At 44.0% G+C, this 14,723-nt stretch overlaps 1 protein-coding gene across 2 annotated transcripts in view; it reads right to left on the bottom strand.

Annotated features, from left to right (window-relative positions):
- MYO10 (myosin X) overlaps positions 1-14,723 on the bottom strand; it is a 434,555-nt gene that overhangs the window by 240,127 nt on the left and 179,705 nt on the right. The window lies entirely within an intron of this gene.

Genomic DNA, 14,723 nt, shown 5'->3' with positions numbered 1-14,723 from the left:
TTATTCTGTTGGGGGAGGGGGAGGAAATATCTCACTAGATTCTGCTGACCAGTTCCCTCTCACAGATATACGGGGTAACTCTTCTTTGATGCAGCTTTCTCCAATGGCTGCCCCCAACCCTCATTCCTATCTTGTACATTACTACAGTCAACTTGGGACGTGCATAGAAAAACATTTTTTCATTATTTTTCATCTCATTTTTTCATCCATTTCGTTTGTTTGGTTTTTTTTAGAGCACATTTACACCATGCGCTATTTGCAAATTAATGCACATGTAATAAAAAAAAAGTTGTACTAACACGACACAAGAAAATGGGAAAAAAAATGTAGATTAGTGTTTCATAGGGCAAATGACAAAACAAAACAGTAACTCTTGGTGGTATTTCCATGCCATTGTGAAACAGGAGCACATCCAGAATGTCAACTCTAGAACCTTCCATGGCTTTCTCTCAGTAGTCTGTGTTAGAACTATTGCATTTTCTCAAATCTAACTTGCATGTCTGCTTTTACTCTTTACATATGCACAGACAGGGATCTATTACCTTGTGAGAGAAATCAAATTCCATGCATCCAAATCAGGAAGCATGCTTGGGCCTTTGTATGTCAAAATAAAAAGGAAGAATAATGAAACCGTTTTGGGGAGTTATTTCTCTTGTTTTTATAAATAGTTGCCCGTTTTTGGATTGAGGATCAACCAATACCTTGAGCAAAGCAATCTGTAAGTTGCTGGTACTCAACAATTAAGAATCCATCCATCCATTCTCCATTTCCCCACCCTTACAGAACCTCTAAAATGGTATCATTTCAGTCTTATAGTGTTTTCAGTTCTTAATAAAAATATTTAGAATGTGTAGAATTTTGGCAGAATATCTGGACTAAATCCAACATGCCTGTCATAGGCAACAACGAGGCCATGTCTGCACAGCAGCCTTCTCTTGAGATAGAGAACCACTGCTCAGAGCTAGAGCGAGTGGGCAGCACACAAATACTTCAAAATAAACACTAGGAGTCTGATTTCTACAGAAGAAAATTTTCCCCAGGAGCAGAGAATGGGTGATAAACAGGCATGCATATATATTTAGAAAATGAAGTCAAAGCATTTATTTATTTTAATAGCCAAGGAAAATTTGTCCCTGCTTTCAGTGTGACAGTTTCATTTTGTTTGATAGAGAGACAGACAAAATTCAGGAAATCGAAAAGATTTTTGCACCAATTGCCAAATTTTAGGCATCCAGATGACCTGACTCCCGGGAACTCTTTCTTCTCTGGTGATAGCATCTTAGAACTTGGATGCTACCTCTTTTGGAAAAAAAAAAAAAAAAAGGATCAACTTTTCAATTTGTTTTAATGAATACAGTGCTCGCTAATGTGTTTTCTTGACTATGCACAAAACACTTTTTTTTTTCTTTAAAGATACACACTCCACACATGTAAAATGTTATGACCTTAAACACCCACTGCAGAAGAATTCTAAATGCTCTTAATTAAAATATACAGGGCTCTAAAATCCCTGCGACTGAACTATTTTCCTGATATTAAAAACAAACATCATAACTAGACTTTTGTTAAGTGAGAAATGCTGCAATCATATATTCCACGAGAACAGACCACTGCCACACCACTCTTACACACACACACACACACACACATCCTCCCCACCCCCCCTCCTCCCACCAGGCTAATGTACACACACTCTCTCTCTCTCCCTAGCCGAGCAGCCCAACATACCTCATCCCCCTCCCTCTCTTTACTTTGTCATCCCCTTTCTGGATCATCATTGTACCTTTCTTCCCCTCTCCCTACCTCCCTCAAACACAACTGCTGCACTTTGTTCTCTCCATTACTGAGCTGCCACATCTTGCTCTCACGTCCCTGGGCTCTCCCCCCCAACCAGATTACAATCTGAGTTATGTATTAAATGGAATAAGGATCCCAACTGTCGGGTGCAAACTTTCATTCTGGCCAGATGTTTTAACTCAGCTGCATACAATATTAAATATGGAGATCTCCAGAGCAAGTCTCTGTTAGGAACGCTTAATGTCTCCAAAGATTAAGCAATTTATTGTTCTAACTTTCACTAGCTGCAAGAAAAACGGGAGACATCCATGAACTTCATATACGCAACAGTGGCTCACATCCATGACTGACTTATGGGATGGAAATGGAGAAGCTAGTCAGTTTCAAGAGTGCAGACAGAGCTACACATTTTTTTACAACATGGGGAAAAAACATGGAACATATTGGACACATGGCAACAGACACAAAAAGGGCTGAATCAGCACAACTTTGGAACTTGAGAGTGGTAGCACCAATGGTCAAGGCTGCAACCCTGGAAGAAACTCATTAAGCAGTTCCCTCAAAGTGAAACAGGCTATTTAGAAATCAAGAGGTAGAGTCCAATATGGTCTGTGTGTGGAAGGGGAGCAGAAAATGCTCATAGAAAACAAGCATATGGACCCTTAGGGACGATCTGCATTATGGGAGCATATGAGTGAAAGTTCATCATCTTGTGGCATGAATGTGTTTACTATGAGAGAGCTTTATACCAATAGGTGCTACTGCCTTTGACAATTCTTCACTAAGCATTTACCTTGTTCTGTAATTATAAAATGTGCTTTTTTTTCTTTTACAGGTAAAAAAGCATGGAACCAGTAGCCTTCAGAAAACCATTTTTGGAAATGGGTGTGCTGTAAATACTGTTTTGTACTTTCATTGGGATCAAGGAGTTGACAAAAACAAATACATTTACCGACTTGTTGCATATTCAAATTCCAAAGCAGCACATAAAGTTCTAAGAGCAAAAACAATTTTCCCACAGGACTGGAGGACCCTTCTAACTGGTTGAGAAAAAAATCACTTAGCTGTGTGCACGATTATTTACACTCCCACAGATCTAATGTAGCTTTTACTCATTACCAATACCAAACGCCACATGCCCAGGAATGAAAAGTTCCTATCAGTCAATGGAAAGCAACCAAAGTCCCAGAGCAGATATCATGGAGGCTGCGTGCTGCTCCTGTTGACCAGGTTAGTGGTAGCAGGCCTCAGAGACCTGAGAGCCAGATGTTTGGGTAACAGCCGTACTACTATCGATGGCTGTTGTATTATTGTGGGATCTCATGGCTGCACATGGGAGGGGAGGGACGGGACGCTGGGTATGAACCAAAAAAAGGGATCTTGCATGCTCAGCTACCCAGAATGGTGGCGTACAAAGGAGGAAGTCGACAACTCTTAGGCCGGCAACCAGGATAATATCTGTGGTGGTATGGACAGGAAATACAAGACAGACTGGATGGGCCAGAAACAGAAAAAAGAAAATTGTGTCACGACGACTGCCTGAAAGAAAAATATTTAAATTGTGGTTTTTAATTTTCCACGTTTTCATTAGGTGTTGTCATCACTGTTCAGTTTCATGGCAGGGCTGAATCATCTGAGAAGCTCCAGAAAAGGTAAAGGGTTTCACAGATTTAAATTTAATCATTTTTATGTCCGAAGCTCTGTGCAAAATATGCTTAAGAGTCCCTGCTCCATGGAGCTTACAACCCAGTCAAGACACACAGACAAGACAAATATATTAATTTCCTGAAACCTTGTTATTACAGTAAAAACATAATCAAGAAGCTAATACCTGGAAGAACCATGCTTTACGTCTTGAAAAGGTGGGATTTTTAGGTGAGAGAGACCTGAATGTGTCCAAAGAGAGGACACACTGACTCGGGGGGGGGGGGGGGGGGTGGCCAGATCCAGATACAGAGCAGCAAGGTGGAAAAGTGCAGTTGTCCCATGCCGGAAAAAGAGCAACTTGCTCAGTGAATGGAAGTCCCAGACAGGTATAGAGGGAAGTAAGACAGGAGAGGCAAGGTGGAGCTTAAAGAGTGAAGGCACTTGTAGGTGAGTAGAAGCAGATGGGGAGTCAACGCAGTGGCATGGTTGTAACAGCACTGGGGAAAGTTAAAAGTCATGCTCCTGAGTTTTGAACAGACCAAGGTTTTTCATCCTGCGTTCCATGGCGTCACTACCACCGCCACCGCACCCAGAGCACTTATTCTCTTCCGGCACCACATGGCTATCAGAGCCAGTCAGTGCCCAAGTCCTGCACTATTCTCTTGAGATCAGCACAGGAGTTCGGGCACACCATGCAGCACAGTGCTGCATGGTGCCAGAAAGAAACAGCTATTGCAGGAGCCCGGGCCAGAAGAGTATGTGTTGGTGGGGGGGGGGGGGAGGCGCGGATTAGGCTGCTGGAGGCTTGTCGGGGAATGCCAGAGGCTGGGGTGGCTTTAAAGGGGCACTTCATTTTGAGGAAACTCTATACCCAGGAGATTCCATGGGAACCTCTCCATCCTACCACAGAGTCATCACAAAAAAGGCTGAAAAACCAATAGACTGGACTATACTGGAAAGAGATGGTTCAGTTGGATACCTGCAAGGAACAGGTTGCAACAGTCTAAGTGAGAGAGAAAGGTGAATGGATATGGGTAGTGTGCTCAAAATGAAAGGAACCGATTTCGGTGATGTTGCAAGCAAAGAAGTTACATATTTTAGTTGTATTCTGTATGTGTGCAGAGAAGGAAAAGCACTGAAGATGACCCCAAGGCCTCAGACTGAAGGGAATGAGAAGATGGTGATGTATATGGAGAGAGAGAAAAAAAAACCAGGGATGAGAGTAAGTGGATTTGGGAGGTAAGAAATTCTGTCTTGATGATATTAAGTTTAAGGTAAAGGTGAGACATCCAGCAGTGATATTGGGGGGGGGGGGGGGGGTAGAGCCAGGGATTCTACATAAAGATACTAAAATGCCAACATCATGCAGAGGGACCTGGGACCAATTCACAATTCAATTTCTTGGCTCCTTGGGTCAGCCAGGGATGCAGTATTCCCAGACCTCGGGGTGGAGGTAGGGGGCAGATGAAGTTAATCAGTGGCCAGACTTAAGGCTTATATAACTGAAAGAGCCCTGATGCAAAGCCCTGACGGAGGACTTGCTGCAATGACTGGACTAAAATAAACTGAGAAGGGAAATCAAAGAGGAAAAGCCCCCAACTGGTTGCAAACAAATGGAGAAATTACTTACCTGATAATTTCATTTTCCTTAGTGTAGACAGATGGACTCAGGACCAATGGGTATAGTGTGCTCCTGATAGCAGTTGGAGACGGATCAGATTTCAATCTGATGTCAGCACTACTACATATACCCGTGCACGAGGCTCAGTGCATTCTGGGTGCACCCACGTGTACGAATAGAGCCCAAGGGTGTGCGCGCGGGTCTGTTTGTGCGCATGGCCCTGTTATGCGCGCGTCACTGTGCGCTCTAGTATCTTATGCGCCCGGCTCGCTGCTGAGTGCACTGCTCAAGATGCGGGCGAAGTGGCAACCAAGGGGGGAAATGGCGCCGGCAACCATGCGATCAAGATGGACGAGCTGCACGGCTATCTGAGCCTCGGAGACCGGGCGGTCTCCGGCTGCGGGGGGGGGGGGGGGAGGGGAATACCTTCACCGCCGCACTCAGTCTGCACCCACCATGGCCACCCTGCTTCCGATGCCTGCCAATTAGGGTGAAAAATCCGTTTAAACTGAAAACGAAGGCCCCTACCTATATTGTATATATTATAGAATTATCATGTTAGTCAAATAAAAGACTAAAGTTTGAGTACACTTTCTCCTGTTAAAGCCAAGATTTATAGCTTCCAAATAACAGATAAATGTGTATTTGAGGCAAATGAGATCTGATGAGACAGCAGCTGGCTGCTACCTTTCCTGCTCTGTAACAGCTGCAAAATAATTACTCTGCAATAGCAGCTTGCCACCTGTAGAGGGCGCTTTTAAAACATTCTCTGATTTAAAACGGGAGGCTTAAAAGTTCATTGGACAAGTTTAGTGAAATTAATTAATTTTTACATTTAATTTTTTAGCTTTTCATTGGTAGCTCAAGGTGAGTTAAATTCAGGTACTGTATAACAAATGGTCTGTTTTGTCCGATACTTCAAAGATAGAACTCAACCAGTTTCCCAGTTGTAACTGAATAGAGTACGACTTAGTATTCACAATGATTTTTTTTTTAATATTTTTGTATGCATTTAAAAGCTTGCTCTTAGGCTTCAATCCATTTTTTTGAAAAAGCCAAAATATACTCTCTCGGCGATGACATTTCACAGGGGGTGAAGAAATATGTTATTTATCTTTTGCATGAGATCAATATCTTCTCAAAGACATCCCACGTTCTATGTCATCCTTCGATAGCCTGTGCCTGACACTGACAGCATTTCGGTGCTATGTGCCTCTGCTTCAGGGGCTAAAGAGTTTTTAGTCAGCTTTTCCCTTTCTTCCAACCACAATTTTGTGCATGAAAAGGCGGCGTTAAGTATTTCCCTGTCCCCAGAGTGCTTGCAATCTAAAGGGCCGATGCAGAAAGATATGTCCAGCTGAATGCACCTTTCTGCCTGCACCTCAATATACATTCTTTACCTTCACGGGTAAAGGAGTTTTGCGCACAAAAAAACGTGCAATGCGAAATGGGAGTACCGCTTAGTGCCCTCGCATGGAAATCCCATGCAAATGAGGGCATTATTCTAGCACTCCCTGATGCCGAGAGGTGCACTGGCCCAAACATGGTCTCTCTCAGCGCTGGAAACGTAATCCCTGGTCAGAGATGGAGTAAAGTTTCCAGCGCTACTGCACTGGTACTTAGAACCTTCAAACACAAAAAAAAAAAAAAAAGGTAAATAAAAAGTAAAAATCAGGCTTACTGCTGCCACTTAGCCAATAAGTATGGATTTACCTGGATAAGTGATGGCTGCCACCACTTGGAGGGATTATGGTGGTGGCTTTAATAGAAACTGCATCGGCCTATCAGGGCGCCCCCCCTCCCACAGAATTAAAACCTGCTTTTGACCAGTACCAAACACTTTTTTTTTTTTTTTTTAACTCCTTGATGCAGCTGCATAGCATTAGCTTACTACATCAGGAGTTTAAAAAAAATGTTGATCTGGGCATTAAAAATGTGTACTAAAATCTAGCGTACAGTACTTTAATGAGCAGATTACTGCATCAGCCCCCTAAGTTCGTACCTGAGGCAACAGAGGATGAAGTGACTTGGCCACGCTCACAAGGACTGTCGGTGGGATCTGAAGCCCTGGCTTCCCCAGTTCTCAGCTTGCATCTCTAACAACTAGGTTACTCCTAATAAATATATTTCTTATTTTTTGCATTAATAGCAATTTCACTAAGCAGCAGCATTTCTTTCTCATTTAGGGTTAATAAGCTTGATAAATTGCAGGATTTATTTGTGTCAAAATGCTCAAACATAATATTTTTCTGAAAAATTAAAAAAACAAACATTTTATAAATGGAATAAGCCCACCCCCAGATTATATGGGCGCGCGCACACACACACACAAACATATGTATGTTTTTCTTGGGTGCTGAAGTGTTTTCCCCAATCTCAAAGTTTATTTAATAGTTGTTCACACAAAGCGTATACTGGTTGAGTGTACCCATAATGGCACTGTATAATTAAGTGTTACAGCTTCACAGGGAAAGGGGGCTGTAAATAAGTTACCAAACACCTATACCCTTACATTGAACTGCTATAAGCTTGGAAATAAATTAAAAAAAAAAGTTAAAAAAAAAATATGTATAAAAAGGTGACATCTTTCAGTACTGCCCATGAACTGGCAGGTGCCTCAGACAGCAGGAGAGATGTCCAGCGCTTTCCAGCTCCCCTGCTCCAGGCCTGGAGCACATCATTGTCCGCAAGGCACCCACACCATTCCACCCTGGACAAGAAACCGAAGCCCTGCTCGCCTGCATATACAGCAGCCATCCTGGAACCAGCACAAAGTGTTATAGGATATTTTAATTTTTTGAGGGAGGGTGTGTGTGTGTAGATGGGTGGAGCAGACAATACATAACATCCATACCACCTGCCTCTGTGAATTCTGACTGTAAATAAATCTCTCCATAGGAGGCAAACATGTATCGGTTTGGTGCTGCACCTTGCATGTATACTCCCTACTGAAGGTGTGGATTAAAATTCAGAGCAATATAGAACAAGCTTAGAATCTTTAATACTAAGGAAATGAGGACAAAGGCAGAAATCAAGTAGAAATCAAGTAGCTGTGTTGCTAAACAAAAAAAAAAAGGCTGACATGCTAGGCCTGGAAGTCTATCTGCCTTTACTTTCTCTGCTGCTAAACTCTGCTGCCAGCAGGCCTCCCATCCCATGCTGGGATCCATCAGAGTGCTGATTGAGCTCACCAGGGGCCATGGAGGGCAGTCTCATTCTTGACAGCATGTAATCAAATATTTTACACAGTCAGTAACTTCTCTTTCATAAAAACCCAACTCCTTATCCCCACACTGCAACACAGCATTCTGATCAACTGCTGCATTCAAAACACTGCCTTAAATATTTATATGCTATATAGCCAAAGAAACACTGCCTCAATTCTAGGGCAGCTACACATGCATGGCTACGACCTGTCCTGGTGCAGACCGGATCATTATTTTCCGCTATTAGTATTCTTACGAATAGGGTTTTATACCACAGGCAGTTGTTTATCCCATCCTGTTTACAAGTAAGAGGCTCTAATGCAGTAAAAATCTTAAAAAAAAAAAAATCGCCCATCACCTTTTCAAGCCATGAACCCAAGTGGGAAAGCAGAGGCCCCAGCTCATGTTACAAGCTGCGGAATGCAGAACGCCATAAAGGGGGAAAAAAACACAAGTCTGAAAAATGAGAGAAGGAAGGTCCTTCAAGGCCCCAAGGACACACGATTTAGAGCCTTCTTATCGACTTTCACATTAGATCAAACGTAAGCGTTTATGGCTCGGAATGAAGCAATCAAAGAGCTCGGAAATCAAAACCGCCGGGAACTAAAATGCATGGAATCTGGCGCGCAGCCCCCGTGCTCTGCAAGGGTCGGCTCAGGGAGACCCCGACACGGCTGCTGCATCTGCATCCTCCTCCTCCTGGGCCTTCTGTGCGAGCCGTGGCGGGGGCGGCGCAGGCAGGACACCTGGCTCACGCTGCCGCCCAGTGTAACCCGATCCACCCTCGCAAGACGGTCCCTCCTGTGCGCTATTAATGCCAGATGGCCAAAAGGAGGCGATGAGCAAAGGGGCATGGAGTATCCATAAGGCAAAATTCCTCACTTTTAGCCGAATGGGGCTCATCTTCAGACTGTGAGGAGGAGGGACTTTTAAAGGTTTCCCGGGCTCACTGCACTGGAACCTGGTTGGTGTAGCCCCCTGTGCCCTTGTCCTGGCAATCTCCAGGTATTTACAGTATAGCAGCCCTACCAGAGGATAAGCTCGGGTTCTGCTGCCATCTTTACACTCTGGTTTTGAGAGGGAGGTAGCAAAACTCCAGTAGCAACTCGGCAGAGCAGTCTATACCAGGGGGATGTCTTATTTATATTGCCAAAAAATGTTTGGAACTGAATACAGATGGGGGGGGGAAGGAGGAGAGAGGGACAGCAAAAACAAACAAACATTCTTAACAGTCTCCAGCTGTTGTGCTGTGGGCTAAGTGATCCAAGAAAGCTTGAAAAGTGAGAAAGGGATTGGCAATTAAGATTGAATGCAAAAAAAAAAAAAAAAAAAAAAGTGAAGAGTCGCGCATTTGGGGCACAGAAATATACGAAAGAAATACATGATGGAGGTGGTGGCGGTGTGTTGATGTACCCCAAAGAAGAAAAAGATCTGGGAGGGATCTTATCTGATCACAACTCAGGATAGCAAAGAACCAGTGGAATGCTACGGTGCAGGGGGAAAGGTATTCGGTGATGACACTGTAGAAATATTACTTGCTAAGACTATCTGGAATGGTCTCTAATTCCGAAGGCCCTTGGAGAGAAGAGCTAATTAACCGGTTTTGGAATAAACAAATAAAATAAAAGCATGGCTTTTTAATCAGGTTTTTAAGTTTTGATTACTTATCTGACTAGATTGTAGCAGGATAAGTCATTATCAGTCCAAAATCTAGCCAGAAAAATAAGAGGCATTTTGGGCGGGAGGGGGGTGGCCTAAATTATCCAGCTAACAGCCACATCTCAGTTGTATCCAGCAAACAGCTCGATACAGTAACATTCATTTGAAGATTTCTCGTCTGTAACGAGCTCGCTGCGCACAATTCGGACACGTAAGGCAAACCAACGATACAGTCTCCAGTTTCGCGCGTCCGTAGCGCTTCTTAAAACAGACGCGTAACCCTTCCCCACCCGGCATGTAAATGAACGAATTAGCTGTATAATGAAGGAATTAGCTATTCCCCTCCGATACCGTAACGCGCGCTCAGGTTATCTCATTAGTAACGCACTGTTTTGCCGCGGCCGTAACGTCTTAGTTTACCGCCTCCCCCTAGTAGGAGTTAGGACTGTGAGTCTAGTAACAAATCCATCGACACCGCTTAAGACACTCAAAAACAATAAAACACAATAAAAAAAAAAAGCGATACAGAGATGATCGAGAAAATGTAATGATGTGGGACACATAAAACCTGTCAGAAAAAAAAAATAAAAATTTTTAAATACCTGTCGGAGGGCCGCGTGAGTCCAGGCGGCGGCGGGAGCCGGGTGGTCGCGTGTTAAATCTAGGCCGCGGGCGGGTGGGTGCCTGTTCCAGGCGGCAGCGGCGGCGGGGGACACGCGTTAGTTCGAGACGGTCGGTGGGCGGCAGGTGGTCGCGTGTTAAATCTAGGCCGGGTCCGCACAGGCGCGCATTCATTCACTGCCGGTGGGGGCTGCCGGGGCAGCCCCCACCGGCAGTGAATGAATGCGACCCCTGCGATTCGGCGCTCAAGGCAGTCACATGCCGTGACGTCACGGCATGTGACTGCCTTGAGCTGTATTAAGCGCCTATACAGTAACCAGGGTGCGCTGGTACCTGTCATTTCAAATGTCATTTCAAATGACATTTGAAATGACAGGCACCATGAAGTGAAAAAAAAAATACCAAAATATGTAAAAACCTGAGTGTTCAAAAAAAATAATTTTTAAATACCTGTCGGAGGGCCGCGTGGGTCCAGGCAGCGGCGGGAGCCGGGTGGTCGCGTGTTAAATCTAGGCCGCGGGCGGGTGGGCGCCTGTTCCAGGCGGCAGCGGTGGCGGGGGGACACGCGTTAGTTCGAGACGGTCGGTGGGCGGCGGGTGGTCGCGTGTTAAATCTAGGCCGGGTCCGCACAGGCGCGCATTCATTTGCATGCGATTAGAGGAGAGTATCGGGGAGTTAGTGAAGAGAACTGTGCGTGCGGGGAGGAAGGGTGCGCCTGACACTGCCGCACTGTTATTACCGCGGCCTTACAGGATCGACCCGATGTTAGATTGATAACTCTAGATAACCTGCCACTTAACCAGCTATCTTAAAAAATAGGTTAGGAGGCACTGTAAAGTTAAAAACAAAACAAAACACTGTGAGGGCCTATGGCCCAACTCCCACCTCCCCTCCCTAATATGATAAATGGCCCCACTGCACAGTGCACACCCCCACACCCTTCCGAGATGCAAAAATAGCCATCAGATCCTCAGGTTGAGCCACTCCAGCACACCGATTTTTTAAAAAAATCGTTAGACAATTTCTTGGCCTCCCCCCTCACCCTCCCCCAAACCTTATGTCCTGGACTTCCCCAACCAAACCCTAAAAACCCCAGCAGGGAATGAGGTAGTCAGTTACCTGCTCCAAGCACTGCTTCTCTCAGAAGTGGCACTGGAGGCATAAACAGCAGGTAGCTTATGCTTCCGGGGCTGCTTATCAATATCTCCCAGCTGGTGTTTGTAGGGTCTTGAGGGCAGGCATGGGACTTAGGTTTGGATGGGTAAAAGGTGGCTGGGGTGTGGAGGCAGCCCAGAAAATAGCCAGATTTTAAAAAGCTACAGCAAACAGTGCAAGAAATCCTGATATTTGCATTATACTGGCTTGTAGCACACAAATTTGAACTCCAATTATTAAAAAAAAAACACTGCACAAAAAACATTTTTGTTCTCGTAGCCTTTCAAAAATTAAAGCGAGCATTGGCACTACCTGAGGACCTGATGCATATTTTGCATCTCGGAAGGCTTTGGGAAATGGCAGGGGTGCAGGGCCCGGCAAGTCCATTTATGTTGTATTGGAGGAGGGAGATGGGAATCAGGCCACAGACCCGCACTGCACCTTTTTTTTTTTCCTTTACAGTATTTTATCCAGCTAAACAAGGCTGGATAGCTTTAACATGTACTCAGTTACATTCAAACATGGTTTAAAAATTATCTTTCTAAAATTAGTTGGATAACATTACGTGAGCATATTCAGCAGGACATTTAGCTCAGCCTGCAGCTAAACACGTAGTTGGATGTGGAAATAATATCTGGATTAGCACATCCAAAACGTGTGTCTATATTGGTGCATAGCTAATAGCGCTCATCACATGCAAATGCTACGTTGATGAGGCTATTAGCTAGAACTCCTGATGGGAAAAAAAAATGTGCGCCTGACACACTCATTTTAACCCTCAAAAATTTGAAGCACCCCAAGCCATGCTCAGAAAAGCAAAAAATACAGCTTTTCTGTGGCTGTGCATGGGTTAGGAAAACAGACACTCAGAAGACAGAGTATCCGTTTTCCTTACCTGCACACAGCCACTGCTCCTGGGCACTCAATGCCATGGGCGTGCAATTTATCCATTGCACGTCCCTTTTTTGCACACCAGCTCATTTGAGTATTACATCGAGCGCCCAAGTTTGATTGGGAAGGCGGCCATTCTCCTGCATTGGTGTGAGCAGGAGCCTCCAGCTTTTTGGTTATGGAGGAATAAGTTTCTTGGTCTGATGCAAATGGAAAATCAAACTACAATGCAGTCATTTAAATGCAAGCTTAAATTTATTGACGTTTGGCACCCTTATTTACAATGACCGTCTCAGAGGGCCAGAAGTGAGGAGATCAATTATCCATGAGTTTCTATACTATAACTTGTAGATTATGGCATATATAATCTACCCCTATATAAACTTGCAGTGATGATTCGAGGGAGAGGCCTTTGCAAGTTTCCTATGGGAGTATTAGCTATAGGAAGTTAGACTCTAGGGACTGTGATAGCAATAGGTTGCATTGGCGCCATTTTGATTACTGGCAGCCGACGGCCCAAGAGCAGTAGATCGCTCCCGGACCCCCGCTGGACCACCAGGGATTTTTGGCAGGTCTTGGGGGGAAGGGGGTCAGGAGGGTGGGGGCGTTGTAGTTAATTAAATTTAAAGGGTTGGGATGGGAGTTTTTTGTTTTTTTTTTTGGGGGGGGGGGGTGTTCCCACAGAAAGAGAACAATAAAAAAGTTTTCTGATCTGGGGAGTGGACCAAAATGGCCCTCCCCAGACCCGAAAACGAAAAAAAAATTTTTTATGCACTCCCCTGATTTGCTCCATAAGATGCACAGATGACCAGGAACAGAGCCGGTTTAGCACACCATTATAATTATTATTGGTTTTTTTTTAATTTTCCCCCTCTGAATCTTAAGTGTGTCTTATGGAGCGAAAAATACGGTAGTTGCACTGGAGAAAGTGCAGAGAAGAGTGACCAAAATGATAAGGGGCATGGAATGGCTGACTTATGAGGAAAGACTAAAGAAGTTAGGCCTGTTCAGTTTGGAGAAGAGACAACTGAGGAGGGAATATGATAGAGGTCTACAAAATCATGAAAGGACTTGAACGGGTTAATATAAATCAATTATTTACTCTCTCAGATAAGGACTCCATAAAATTAGCAAGTATTTAATTTAAAACAAATCTGAGACACATTTTCACTCAGCGCATAGATAAGCTCTGAAATTCATTGCCAAAAGGATGTGGTTACAGCAGTTAAGAGTAACTGGGTTTAAAAAAGGTTTGGATGATTTCCTAGGGGAAAAATCCATTAACTGCTATTAAGATTAATGTTTGGGTACTTGCCAGCTACTTGTGACTTGGATTGGCCACTGTTGGAAACAGGATACTGGGCTTGATGGACCCTTGGTCTGACCCAGTATGGCAGGTTCTTATGTTCTTATTTACTAACAGAATAAAAACAAAACAAAAAAAAAAGCATTTTTTATGGGAATTTGAATATGTTAGAAGAACTGGAGAAGCGGGCTGGGGAATAGCTCAAAAGCTTTATGCGATGTGGGTGTTCACGGAGAAGAATTAAGGGCAGGGGTAGGTGAATAGTCTAATGCTTTGAGGGCTTGTTCTGTTCTGTCCTTATTCCATTGTTGATGCTCTGTTTTATGATGTAAACTGCTTTGATATATAACATTTGATATACTACAAGTTAAGACTTATGGACCTAAATACATATAGAGTAGAAGAGCAGAAGTAGTGGAGATATAGAGCCATTCTGAAAAAGATATAAATTATACACCAGTGGCAGGCATTTCTCAATGCAAAAGGAAATTCTAGTAAACTCAGGAGAAACATTAGAAAATATTTCTTCACAGAAAGGATTGCAAATGCATGGAAGTGGCAAAAATGGTCTAAGAATCCTTAGATGCAAGGGTAAAGCCTGAGATTGTGTAGGTTCTGTGGAATTACCTCAGGAATGGGCAGGGCCTTGCACTTCCTTGCTCTATTAAACCCCATGGAATTATGCCTGTGCAGGAATTCACAGACAATATTGCACTACACTGCATAATTTCGCCCCCTGAGTTCAGGGGGTTGGCCAGTGAAGGAAGAGGCAGCAGCAGCAGCAGCAAGAAGGCATGTTGCAAAGACTGAGAAGCTGCAG

The sequence above is a fragment of the Rhinatrema bivittatum genome, chromosome 2, assembly GCF_901001135.1.
Source record: "Rhinatrema bivittatum chromosome 2, aRhiBiv1.1, whole genome shotgun sequence".
NCBI classification, from domain to species: domain Eukaryota; kingdom Metazoa; phylum Chordata; class Amphibia; order Gymnophiona; family Rhinatrematidae; genus Rhinatrema; species Rhinatrema bivittatum.
This window is presented reverse-complemented; position numbering and strand designations above follow the sequence as displayed.